At 42.7% G+C, this 14,142-nt stretch overlaps 1 protein-coding gene across 1 annotated transcript in view; it reads left to right on the forward strand.

Annotated features, from left to right (window-relative positions):
• Ednra (endothelin receptor type A) overlaps nt 1–14,142 on the forward strand; it is a 69,000-nt gene that overhangs the window by 39,775 nt on the left and 15,083 nt on the right. The window lies entirely within an intron of this gene.

Genomic DNA, 14,142 nt, shown 5'->3' on the forward strand with positions numbered 1-14,142 from the left:
CCCACACATTGCTCCAGGTGGCTTGGCGGTAGCCTTGGTTCTGAACACATAGTGGGACTTTACAGTGTGTGTTCATGTCCTCACGCAGTGGGACTTTACAATGTGTGCGCTCATGTTCTCACCACACAGTGCCAGTAACGCTGTCTGAAGCATCCTGGCCCAGATTCAAGACCACTCTATGTAGTCAATTGCAGAGTTTATTGTACATATTAAACATAATGCTTTGGTTTCAGGAGACGAAGCTTTATACAGTCAAACACTGCTTTGACTTGGGTTAAAATATTTGATTTTAAGATTTTTTTAAGAGTCATTGACTTGAATTTCATTTTAAAATATCTTTAAATGAATTGGGATTAGAATAGACTTTCCAATAATTTCTGAAATGGCTCTAAACATTTGGCCATTTTGTACTATATATTATACAAGGACATACCTTCAGCATTGACAATTATAAAACCAAAACTCAGTTGCTTCTGAAAAACTTTGAAGATGGGCCGGAAGAGGGCATCCAATCCCTTGTAACTGGAGTTAACAGGTCATAAGCTGGGTGCTGAGGATGGAACTAGGTCTTCTGCAAGAGCAACAACAAACGTTCTTAACCACTGAGCCATCTCCAGCCCCAAAGACAGTGTTCTTTATGTAAAAATAAAGAATTTCCATGCCATTAGTATATAATTTTGCGTTAATTTTTAATAGATGATGAAAGTTGAGCCAATGAGATGATAAAAACCACTAGTTGTGGTAGCCAGACCACCTGAGCTCAGTGTCTGGAACTAACATAAAAGTGGAAGTAAAGAACTGACCCCATAAAATCGACCTCTGACCTTGACATATGACGATAAAATGCCATACACTTACCATGCGCACACACAATAATAACAAGCAAATAAGATTTATATATATATATATATACTAAACCATTGGCTTCATTTATCTATGATATATTATCAGTAAATGTTTGATCTATATGCCTATTTTATGTATCTGTTACATGGTGGCTCATAAAACTTTCCCAGTCAAGGTGCTAGAGAAATGGATCTGCGTTTAAAACAATGCACTGCTCTTCCAGAGGACCAGAGTTTGGTTCCTAGCGCCCGCATCAGGTGGGTCTCAAGCACGCATCATTCCAACTCCAGGGGATCACTGCTCTGGATCCATAGACAGCTGTACATATGCCCACAACATAATTAAAGATAATTTTTAAAAAGCTTAGCGATAGAGAGATAACTTGGGAGTCAGAGCACTGGCTGCTCTTACAGAGGACCTAGGTGAGATTCCCAGAACCCGCATTGCAGTCCAAACCATTCTGTGACTCCAATCCCAGAGGATCCAACACTTCTTAGGTATCCAGGAATGCACAGGGGCACACACATTACACAGGCAGAACACCCACATACATTAAATAAAATGAATTCTTTTAAATTCTCGAGCACAAAGGGTCACGAATGGAAAAAAAATTTTTTTCTGTTCTTTTTTTTTTTTATTCGATATATTTTTTATTTAGCCCCCCACTCCCAGAAAGTCCCGTAAGCCCCCTTCTCTCCCCCTGTCCTCCCACCCACCCCTTCCCACTTCCCCGTTCTGGTTTTGCTGAATACTGCTTCACTGAGTCTTTCCAGAACAAGGGGCCACTCTTCCTTTCTTCTTGTACCTCATTTGATATGTAGATTATGTTTTGGGTATTCCAGGTTTCTAGGTTAATATCCACTTATTAGTGAGTGCATACCATGATTCACCTTTTGAGTCTGGGTTACCTCACTTAGTATGATGTTCTCTAGCTCCATCCATTTGCCTAAGAATTTCATGAATTCATTGTTTCTAATGGCTGAATAGTACTCCATTGTGTAGATATACCACATTTTTTGCATCCACTGTTCTGTTGAGGGATACCTGGGTTCTTTCCAGCATCTGGCAATTATAAATAGGGCTGCTATGAACATAGTAGAGCATGTATCCTTATTACATGGTGGGGAATCCTCTGGGTATATGCCCAGGAGTGGTATAGCAGGATCTTCTGTAGCTGTCTTCAGACACTCCAGAAGAGGGAGTCAGATCTCATTACCGATGATGATTGTGAGCCACCATGTGGTTGCTGGGATTTGAACTCACGACCATTCGGAAGAGCAGTTGGTGCTCTTAACCGCTGAGCCATCTCTCCAGCCCCCTAGCAGGATCTTCTGGAAGTGAGGTGTCCAGTTTTCAGAGGAACCGCCAGACTGATTTCCAGAGTGGTTGTACCAGTTTGCAACCCCACCAGCAGTGGAGGAGTGTTCCTCTTTCTCCACACCCTCTCCAACACCTGCTGTCTCCTGAATTTTTAATCTTAGCCATTCTGACTGGTGTAAGGTGAAATCTCAGGGTTGTTTTGATTTGCATTTCCCTAATGACTAATGAAGTTGAGCATTTTTTAAGATGCTTCTCTGTCATCCCAAGTTCTTCAGGTGAGAATTCTTTGTTTAACTCTGTACCCCATTTTAAATAGGGTTGTTTGGTTTTCTGGAGTCTAACTTCTTGAGTTCTTTATATATTGGATATTAGCCCTCTATCTGATGTAGGATTGGTGAAGATCTTTTCCCAATTGATGAAGATCTTTTCCCAATTTGTTGGTTGCCGATCTGTCCTCTTGATGGTGTCCTTTGCCTTACAGAAACTCTGTAATTTTATGAGGTCCCATTTGTCAATTCTTGCTCTTAGAGCATATGCTATTGGTGTTCTGTTCAGAAACTTTCTCCCTGTACCGATGTCTTCAAGGGTCTTCCCCAGTTTCTTTTCTATTAGCTTCAGAGTGTCTGGCTTTATGTGGAGGTCCTTGATCCATTTGGATTTGAGCTTAGTACAAGGAGACAAGGATGGATCAATTCGCATTCTTCTGCATGCTGACCTCCAGTTGAACCAGCAACGAATGGAAAAATTTTTAAGAAGCCTTTAAAAAAAAAAAAGACCCAATTTAAAGCCGGCATGGTAGCACTTGGGAGGCAGAGGCAGACAGATCTCTGAATTTGAGGCTAGCCTGGTCTACAGAGCAAGTTCCAGGACAGCCAGGACTCCACAGAGAAACAAGAGGTCTGACTATATGATGTCACCTGCAACTTCTAACATTATATATAGATGCATATACCTATATCTAATAATTATATAGTATAATTATTATAAGGAATCAAAGTCAGAATGTTACAGCACATTTTGTGGCACACCTGCATATTTAACATAGTGCTGTGTGGTTGATGTTCAATGCACCACTGCTGTGTGGTTGGTGTTCAATGCACCACTGCTGTGTGGTTGGTGTTCAATGCGCTGCTGCTGTGTGGTTGGTGTTCAATGCACCACTGCTGTGTGGTTGGTGTTCAATGCACCACTGCTGTGTGGTTGGTGTTCAATGCGCTGCTGCTGTGTGGTTGGTGTTCAATGCACCACTGCTGTGTGGTTGATGTTCAATGCACCACTGCTGTGTGGTTGGTGTTCAATGCACCACTGCTGTGTGGTTGATGTTCAATGCGCTGCTGCTGTGTGGTTGGTGTTCAATGCACCACTGCTGTGTGGTTGGTGTTCAATGCACCACTGCTGTGTGGTTGGTGTTCAATGCGCTGCTGCTGTGTGGTTGGTGTTCAATGCACCACTGCTGTGTGGTTGGTGTTCAATGCACCACTGCTGTGTGGTTGGTGTTCAATGCACCACTGCTGTGTGGTTGGTGTTCAATGCGCTGCTGCTGTGTTGTACGTGCACCACTGCTGTGTGACTGTACCACACACCATTGCTTTGGCTCACGTATAACTAGAAAAGCTTTCATTATTTAGGTCATCCCGCTGATGACCAGAGAGTCGCTCACTCTCATAAGGAAAAGCCAAGTTCTGTGGATACTTGGCTATGATTTCTAGTTTTCAAATAAAATTATTGCTGTGTTTAGACATCAAAACACATTAGCAGTTATAAATTGTAATGGTGTCCTTTTAAAAGAAACCATATGTCTCTGATGCCTGAAACACAAAATAAATGAAATGTTTTGGACTCTTATGTGAAATAAATATATTTGCCAAAACTAAAACACAAAAGATAGTTTTATCGATAGTTTAAAATACAGTCATATGGATAATTTAAAATGTCCACATTTCCGTGGTTAAATGCAAAGATTAGAAATGGCTTTACTGCCTATTAGAATCTGCAGCAATCTGCTGAGAAACAAGCTGTGAAAGCGAGATGCTAAAGGCTGTGCATTAAGTCAGGGAGATGTGCCTCAAGGTGGGGCCCAACAGGCCTGCAAACCTGGTGATTCCCAGTAGTCTAGAAATGGAAACGCAGCCTAAGAGGCCACTGCACAGTCCCCACCAAGTAAACAGAAGATCCAGTGTGTTGGCCATTTCCCTAAGACACTGAGCAAGCACCAACCTGATTGAGTCACCAATAAATTCTCACTGTTGTTCCCTACATGAGCACACCAATACAATTTCCTCCTTCATCTAAGTGCTGTATTTTTCAAGCATTGGTGGGGTTGTGGCGGCATAGCTGCCTCCTAACGAGTTAGAAGATCTGAAAATTAGAGGTTTTAAATGGTACCTCTTACACCACTGATATAGAGATGTGTTCTCATTACATTATATGGTCAGAATGTTTAAAATAAGTCTAAAAGTCTTATTTTAAAAGTGAGGAAAAGATATAAGAAAATAATTATGACAGTTGACAAAAGGAACAACGTTTTATTTCCATGTACCTTGTTAGATGTTTAAAAGCTATAGTTGTCTATCAAGATGATAGAGAGGCGGGGTTATGGTTAGGGTTAGACAGAGTTAGGGTTAGGGTTAGACAGGTTAGGGTTAGAGTTAGACAGGATTAGGATTAGGGTTAGACAGGGTTAGACAGGGTTAGAGTTAGAGTTAGACAGAGTTAGGATTAGGGTTAGACAGGGTAAGACAGGGTTAGGGTTATAGTTAGACAGGGTTAGAGTTATAGTTAGACAGGGTTAGGATTATGGTTAGGGTTAGCCAGGGTTAGGGTTCAGGTTACAGTTAGGGTTAGGCAGGGATAGCTTTAGGGTTAGGGTTAGGGATCGGGTTAGGGTTAGGGTTAGGGTTAGGGTTAGCCAAGGATTGGGTTAGTGATCAGGTTAGGGTTAGGATTAGGGTTAGGGTTAGGGATCGGGTTAGGGTTAGGGTTAGGGTTAGCCAAGGTTAGGGTTAGGGTTAGCCAGGGTTAGGCTTCAGGTTAGAGTTAGGGTTAGCCAGGGATCGGGTTAAGGTTAGGGGAAATTCTGACACATCATTGGGCCGACAGAGTGGGTGTTAGAGTTACAGAAATGTAATGCATGCTCCCATCACTGCATAAAGTGAAGAACTGACCCTTTTATAAGCCTGCTATTTAGCTCCCTAAGAGGAAAACTTAAAAGTCTTACTTATTCCTGTTTACAATAGTAAAATATACAATTACCATTTATCAAATATGTATAAGAACTAGACACATTATAGTGTATAGAAAATATTTTCTCTGTGTATTGCCATAATGATTCCCATTTTACAGATGTGAAAGATAAGGTTGAACAGTTTAATCGAGTACATAGAACTCTTAAGCTTAGAAGCCAGTGATCAACTGGGTCGTCTTTGTTCTTAACCCCTACACTTAAGCAAAACCTCAAACCACAAAATAACAAAGGAAAATAAGACATTTGATCTCTGGAGTGAAGAACCTTCTCAGAGGCTGGAGAGACGGCGTCAAGGTTAAGAGCACACACTGCTCTTGAAAAGGACGGGGTTCAGTTCCCTGAACCCATATGGTGGCCCCGAAACCACCTTTAGCTCCAGCTGCAGGAGATCTGATGTTCTTCTCTTCTGGCACCTGCATGTATGTGGTACACATAAACTCGTGTGTTATACACATGTGATAAAAAAAATACATAAGTAATTCTCTAACAAGAAAATAAACCTAACTAAAACAAACAAACAAACAAACAAAAAAACAATCTAGCTTAATTATCCTCTGGGGAGCTCCACCCAGAAACCAATGGGAAACAAATGCAAAGCCCCACAGCCAAACATTAGACCACACTTGGGAAGTCTTGTGGAGGAGTTGGAGGAAGGATTGGGGGACCTAAAGAGGACAGGCACTCCACAGGAAGACCAACAGTGTCAACTAACCTGGACCCTTGGGGCTCGCAGAGACTGAACCACCATCCAAAGGTCAGTCTTGTGCAGGGGGCCGTGCCCGACTCTGTTGCCTGCCTGTGGATCCTGTTCCCCAACTGTGCTGCCTTGTCTGGCCTTGGTGGAGAGGTTTGGTCCAGTCCTGCAGTGACTTGATGTGCCAGAGGGGGTGATACCCATGGGGGGGGCTTCCCTTCTTCTCTGAAAAGGGGAGGGAAGGAAGGGAGAGAATCTGTGTGAGGGGGGAGTGGGAGGAGAGTGGGGATATTGGGATGTAAAATGAATAGACACAATTTTTTAAAAAGAAGACAAAAAATAATAGACATTCTGAATGTAATCACAAGCATATTTTAAGAGGTAAATATTTAAAATTCAGACCAAACATAGGCAATATCTTAGCTACTGAAAACCCACTGCCAGCAACATGCCTCCGCCATCCAAGACACGCCTCCTGATCCTTCCCAAACAGTTCACCTGGGGACCAAGCGTGTGCAAACATGAACGTGTGGGCTCACTCTCATCAAAACCAGCACAGACATTAAGGCCACAGGCCTCCAATCTGAAGCGAAGTCTGCCCCGCTGCAGACGCGGCCAAGGGTTGTTCCCTGATCTCAGAGCCTTCTTCCCGAGCTTCCGCCTGCCCAGCACGGGAAGGGGGTGGCTTAGTTCACCGACTTCTCTCTCTGGGGTGGGGTACCCTCCCCAGAGCCCTTCCTCTTCTCATCCCATTCTCAGAGCACATGATCCGTGTTAGTCTTGAGTCAAGGCCCAAATAAAATGCCATTCTTCATTTAGAAAAGATAATAATAATAATAATAATGCCAATTTTTTTTCATTCAGATATGATCTGACTTTTAAATCAGGGAGGTAAGCCATTTTAAAACACCATTCTGCTAACATGACTTTCACTCAGGAGAGGCCTCCTTGGAAAGAAACTCACAGTCTTCTGTTGGTGGCCTTTTCCCTTGTGTTTCATTTGATTCTGAATCTGAGCTTGAGGATCCACATTAGAGGGGCAGATTTGACGTTTATATTGCAAACGTTTTCATACTGGAGAATGAACACCACGTTCACACACAATTCCTTTAAAATTTTTTTAAAGATCATTTTATTTTTAAGTATGTGCCTATGTGTGTGCATGTGCATGTGTGCCTTGTGTGTGCACATGTATGTGTGTATGCATGTGTGCATGTGTGTGTGTGTGTGTGTGTGTGTTGTACACATCAGCGCCAGTGCCTAAGGTGGCCAGAAGCATTGCATCCCTTGGAGATGGAGTTGCTGGCAGTTGTGAGACAACTGACATCAGCGCTGGGAACTGAACTGTGTCTCCTTCCCTCCTGAATCAGTGTTCTAATCCTTACAATTAATCACTGCACATAGAATATCATTAGCTTGGAGCCTCCCCATGAACTCACTATATTCCACTGGAGAGAGGAACCACTTTTTTTTTAATGAGACAGCAGTAAGAAGGGGGAGTCTGGAGTCCTTTAAAAATAATTTTTAGTTTTTAAAACCATATTTTTCTTGTCTGAACCAGATTACCACCCAGGAAGAGTTGCCATGGTATTTTAATGATATTTTTAAAATATGATAATCATCTTTGGTTTTGGAGCAGTCCTGAGAGAAAGCGTATGTCTAGGCACTTTTGAATTTCTTCTCTAATTACTTTCTGAAATGTAGAATGCTAAAACCAAAGAAAAGTCCCAGCTTCCTTTCCATGGCACAGAGACGATGAACAAGCAGAGAGTCACAGTCTGCACCCGGCTGATGAGCCTGCTTGGTTCAACTGTGGACTTGCCTCAGTTTAACCCTTTTACTAATTCCTCCTCAAATTTAACTATGATTTATTTACTTTAACTATATGTTCTTATTCTCTTAAGAGAAAGATAGGAGAAAGTTTTCAGAAATGGAGAGAGAAATTTCAGAACAAGCTTTGGCTTCTATCCAGCTTTATCAGTAAAGTTTATAATGCTGCAGTTAAGTATACTTTTACAAGGGATGAACTTTTCCCAGAAAAACTATGAACAATCAACTGTTACCAACCATAAAATGTCTTTTCTTGTAGCTGTGATGAGTTTCAAATGTTACTTTTACTTTATTTGGGGGGGGAACAGAAGAAGAAAGGCGACTCGATGCTGCTCTTTGTGAAGTTAATAGTCTTGTTTAAAGTACGAGACGATGACAGGGTCACGCTATAAACAAGCCCGGGTAGAGATCCAACTTGTAGTTAGAAGATGTCTGGGGAAAGAGCCTATAAAAAGATAAAACTCTCTTAACGACTCTTCCAGAGCGGAGTATAATTAGATACCTGGAAACGCTGCAAAGGTCCATTAGCTTTGCTTTGTGTGCCTGGAGCTTCAGACATGATGCCAACACCTCCAGTTGTTGATTGGTACCCTCCCTGACCATCTCAGAGACGGATCCTAGGTCGGGGAGTGTCAGGTGGTTTTCTGAGGTATACCTCTTTAGACATGTTCTCTCCTTGTTGTGCTTGTGACTTCCCACTGATGTATAATAAGAGGGAAGGCACATACGTGGTTGAGCCGAAGAGATGGGAAGTGGACCGGGTCACATGCTGGCTAGAGAACTCAGGATCTCGTTTTGGGTCTGTTCCCTGCAGTGCACACTTAAATCCTCCTTGATCTTACTCCACTGTCAGAATCAGGCAACTGGTTAGTTTTGCCAACCCTGCTTCTCTTTAATAACCAGGTACCCTCAAATTCAGTCATTTAAAATAACCACTTTATCAGCTCTCACTATGTTATGAGTCAGGAATTTGGCCACCTCAGTGCCCTGTCACCTCGGCTGGGTTCTCTAGTAGCTTGCAGCTGGCCCTGAGCTTGTCTAAAGTCCCCAACTCACTGGTCTGGCCCCTTGGCAGGGTCAGCTGGGAGTCTTGGGGCCTCCCAGCCTGGCAGGACTGTGGTGCCAGTCTATCAGAGGCCAGTCCTGGAACAGGGGAGGCCTACGTCAGAACCTGCCACAGAAGTGGCCACATTCGCCTCTCCCATTCACCCAACTCTTGTGGTTTCTTACGAAAAGTTTCTCTGATCAGGATTTTCCCTCCAACCCTCTGTGTGGCAATGGGTTTGTCCATCATGTGACGATACAAATCAGAACTAACCATCGCAAATGACCAGTTGCTCTTAATTAAAGACAGCAGAAGTGCCTCTTTACCTTCCTGAAGTAGCAAAATTGAAGAAAATGGGTTGTGCTGTGAACAAGCATCTGCCAACAGCCACTTCCTAGATACTGCATTTTCAATCACATGACCCAGCATGCTGAAACACAACTCTCGAGCGACTAGCCAGGAGATTGAGGCAGGAGGATCATAGAAGTTAGAGGCTAGCATAAATTCCAGGCCAGGCTGGACTGTACGGTGAGACTGTGTCTCCAGAATCAATGTGTTTTGGCTACCTCTCATTGTCTTGATTTAACAATGCTCCTGCTAATAATTCATCCAGGAAAGTTGCTAACAACAAGAAAAAAGTCTCTGTGTGCAAATGTGTTCTTCACTCCTGTGAGATGCTAAAGGTGACTCATTCATGAAAGAAAGATTGATGGAAATGAGATCGATAGCATGTATGTAGCCATGTCTGTGGGACAGGATTCCCATACAAACAGAGCAAAAGTACAGTTATAACTGATACGTGTAAAGGATACATTCAAATTACACTCATGGTAACAGCAATGGCCAGGTGATGGTAGTGCACACCCTTAATCCAAACACTCTGGAGGCAGAGGCAGAAATCTTCGAATTCAAGGCCTGCCTCGTCTACAGAGGGAGTTCAAGGACAGCCAGGGCTACACAAAGAAACATTGTCTCAAACAACAACAACAATAACAACAACAACAGGCAAAGGATTTTAAAAGTAAAAAGATTTTGTTGAAGTGATATCTTTTTAATTTAACTTTTATTTTATAATGTTTTTAAGTTCATTCAGCCATAAAGTTTATATAATGGAACAATGACTGTCTCCAGTCTTACCCTCAAAATTCAACACACAAACTGGACAAAGTGATGTGCTTAATGCTCTTAATGCTCCTGATGCTCTTAATCCCAGCACTCAGGAGGCAGAGGTAGGCAAGTCTCTGTGAGTTTGATACCAGCCTCGTCTATATAGAAAGTTCCAAGACAACCAGGACTACATATCAAGACCCTGTCTGGAAAGAAAAAATAGTAGTACTCACAATACAAATAATAAGAATAACAAAAATTCAGCACACTGCAGGAAGCACCTCTAGCCTTGAAGACATTTTAAAATCTACTTATTGGTTGGGACTATAGCAAACAACTTCACCTAAGTAAAAGACAGTTTCTCCTTTTCTTCTGCTGTCACATGTCAGGGCACAAGGTGATATGGTGGGAAGACTCCACTGTGGGGCAGCAGACCTAACTCCTGGCCCAGGCTCCCCCATTCACTGGAGACTGCTGTGAGGTGTGACAATACCCAGCCCTTTCTAGTTCTTGGGGGTTCCCATATTGAATACAAGAGCAAAGGTGAACAGCCAAAAGGTCCCTCCTTGTTTAAAAAGTATTTGATTCTATGCTTCAAAAGGGCGGGTAGTTTTGGCTGGTGTGACCTAATCCGGGGCTAGCTTGAGAAGCAGGGAAATGTTCACAATGTAAATTGCTCTGTTCAATAAAGTAAAACAATGCATGGTAAGGAAGAAAAACCATAGCAAGAGAAGGGGGAAGACCCTTCCTTCAGCAGGCCGCTCTCTGACACCTAGTCCTCCATGAAAACACTCAAAGTGCCTGACTACGTGCTGGTGATAGGCTTGGCATAGACAACCAACAAAATACATAAGGAAAAGACCCGGTTGGTCCCTGTGATGGTTTAAGTATGCCTGGCCCAGGGGAAATGGCACTGGTAGGAGGCATTGGGTCTTATTGGAGGAAGTGGGTCACTGTGGAGGTGGAACTTTGAGGTTTTATATATATATATATATATATCCTCGAGTCTGGCCAGTGTGACAGTCCCCGTCTGCTGCCTTTGGATCAAAATGTAGACCTCTGGTTTCTCAAGCACCACATCCGCCTACATTCTGCCATGCTTCCCAACATGAAGCTATGGACCAAACCTCTGAAACCCTGATTAAATGATTTCATTTATAAGAGTTGCCTTGGCATCTCTTCACATTAAAACCCTAAGACAGTCCCATAGTGACAAATACTGTAAAGAGAAAATTAAATATAAATGGAACAGGATATTCAGAAGGAGGACGCAGGAATTCTAGTAGGTTCCATAAAAAGTCAGCTGACCTGGAGGTAGGGGGGAAGGTGGTACATTATCTGTGATCCTGGCACCCAGAAGGATAATGTCGGGAGTCAGAAATCCAAGGCCAGCTTTGGTTATGTGTTGGTTCCAGGCCAGCCTTGGATGCACGAACCTAAATTTAAATTTTAAACCTAAATTTAAATTTTAAAAAATGTTTTTAAGCTACAAGTGAGTAAAGACCTGGGAACAAGTAAAGGCAGAGAGCAAGCCATGGGAGGTCCCGGGGGTGTCTGGAAGGTGGGCGCTCATGGCACAGCTGCAGCAGAGGATGCCGGTCGCTGGACCAAGGAAGGCTGTTTCAAGGCAAGATGGGCACAAGCAGCAGTTAGAAAACTGTCAGCATAACTTAGGCCCTGTGAGGATGGGGGGAGTAGTACTGAGCACCCTAGAGGGTGAGCACCGTGGGATGGGAAGTGAGCACCCTGGTGGGGAGAGTGAACACCCTTGAGGAGGGGTGTTTTGTTGAGGGTTTGGGGGCTTTTGGTGTTTTGTTTTGTTTTGCGACAGTCTGTATAGTACTGGCCGTCCTGATACTTGATATGTAGACCAGGCTGACCTCCAACTCACAAAGCCGCTCCTGCCTGTGCCTCCTGAGTGCTGGCACTAAAGGCATGCACCACCAGGCCAGAAGTGGGCTCCGGTGAAGGAAGACATTAGAAGGTTTGCAAGAGGACTGAGAATGTGGAGGAAGGGGAGTAAAGCTAAGGCTTGGGGCCAAGGTGGCAAGAACGGGTCCAGGGCCGTTTGGGGCTGTTTGGATGCTCCTCGGATGCCCAGTGAGACGTTCAAGTTGGCAGCTACCTATTCAAGTCCAAAGTCTGAGGTGGGTTCCAAGTTATAAATTTGAACATTATCAACACATAAGTTGTTCAAATGGTACTAATTCCACAGGATGGAGGAGATCACCAGGGCAGAGTTCCAAGAACTGGTGCCTGGAGAAATCCAGTTCTAAGCATTTGGGGATAGAATGGCTAAGGAGATGAGGAGTAACCAGGAGAATGTGGAGGTAGCCAAGTGATGGAACATTTTCAAGAGGAAAGATGAGTTGGTGGTGATATGACTACTAAAGATATCTTTCAGACACACACATATACACACACATCAATTAGAACAAAGGCTACTCAATAGTAAGATAAGCGAGTGTGTGTGTGTGTGTGTGTGTGTGTGTGTGTGTGTGGTGTGTTAGAAAATAAACTTCCAAGAAAAAAAGCTCAACGTTGCAACATTTAGGGTTTCATAGTTTCCACAACTTCCCTGTGTCTGTTCCTCATCATAGGGAATTGTTTATTGTTGCTCCTGTCGTCATTTCTTCACAACATCTCACAAAGATGTTAGCAAGATCAATGTGATTACAAGTGGAAAATATTCTGATTCTTTGTAAGATGAGTCAGTAAAAGACTGGACTGGTTGTGAGTCATTTAGTGAACTACCTGCTAAAAAACACTTCTATGTATAAAAGAGATCTAGATCAGCTTGTGTGTGTGTGTGTGTGCGCACACGCATGTGCACACGTGTCAGATTTTCTCATAATACTGTATAAAATGAAGCTGATTTATAAACATATTCATCTCATTGTCATACTTAAACCATCTGCTTCCCTAGGCACCAGCTGAGACACCTGGCTTCTTGCTCTCTTGTGAGCGAGGGTGTTTTGTTTGAATCGCCTAACTGAGGTTAGCGAAGGGGAAGGGAGGCAGATGCATCTTAGCTGAGAGTCCTGAAACACAGACATCTGGTCTCCACTCTAGCTTTTACTGAACACTGGACTGGCAGATCAATAAGCCACAAAGAAGAGAAAATAGAACTGGAAATCAAAATAAGCACCAATCTTTATCTTACTGTGAAAAACATGAATTTTAGGATACAGTTTATGCCATATAAAAGGGTTTTCATGGTCTGTTGATAGAGCTATATTTTATTTCACTCTGAAAAAAAACCTGGAGTTTTTTTCCCACACGCTCTTATGCATGCAAATCTTACTTATCCTAAAATCATTTTGCAAACCAGTTTTTTTCAGCAAATTGAGATGCACATATGTCATGTAGTATCATCCCATACAATATATATATATATATACGTATATATATACGTGTATATATATATATATATACTATAGAAGTTTATAGGTTCTAATCTATAAGGAAGTCTGGTAAAGAATGAGGCATTGCCATGCTCAGGTGCTGTGTTTCACAGATACGCACTGTTCAGACACGAAGAAATGGTGAGCTAAGTATAAAGGACAAAGAGCTCGTTTTGGTGACCAGGGGCGACTTGTACCCAGCCGTGGCTTACCGGTTAATCGTCAACAGCCAAATGCACATCCTGCAAACTAAGTGCACCTGTATCCAATGCTTTGGTCTGCTTACAGCCTTCTTCTGTCTGGTACTATTCAATGAAAGCTATAAAAAGAAAATATTTCCTTTCCATTACAACAGGAAGAAAAATTTCAAAAATAAAACCACAAAAGCACATGCCATTAAAAAAAAAAAAAAAAGAGCCCGGCATGCCCCAGGTCTTCTCTTCATAGTAAGTCTGAAAGCAGCATCCAACCAGCCCATCAAATCAAAGGCATGGACTTCCTTCAGGCATTTAAGCATGATTGCTAGAGTAAAAATATCAAAGAGCCCGGCACAGTGGTACACAATTGCAATACCAGCACTTGGGAAGCAGAGAAAAGGGATCAGGCACTCCAGGTCATCTGAAGAAACATTGTGATTTCTAGGCTATCCTGG

The sequence above is a fragment of the Apodemus sylvaticus genome, chromosome 21 (genome assembly GCF_947179515.1).
Source record: "Apodemus sylvaticus chromosome 21, mApoSyl1.1, whole genome shotgun sequence".
NCBI lineage: Eukaryota > Metazoa > Chordata > Mammalia > Rodentia > Muridae > Apodemus > Apodemus sylvaticus.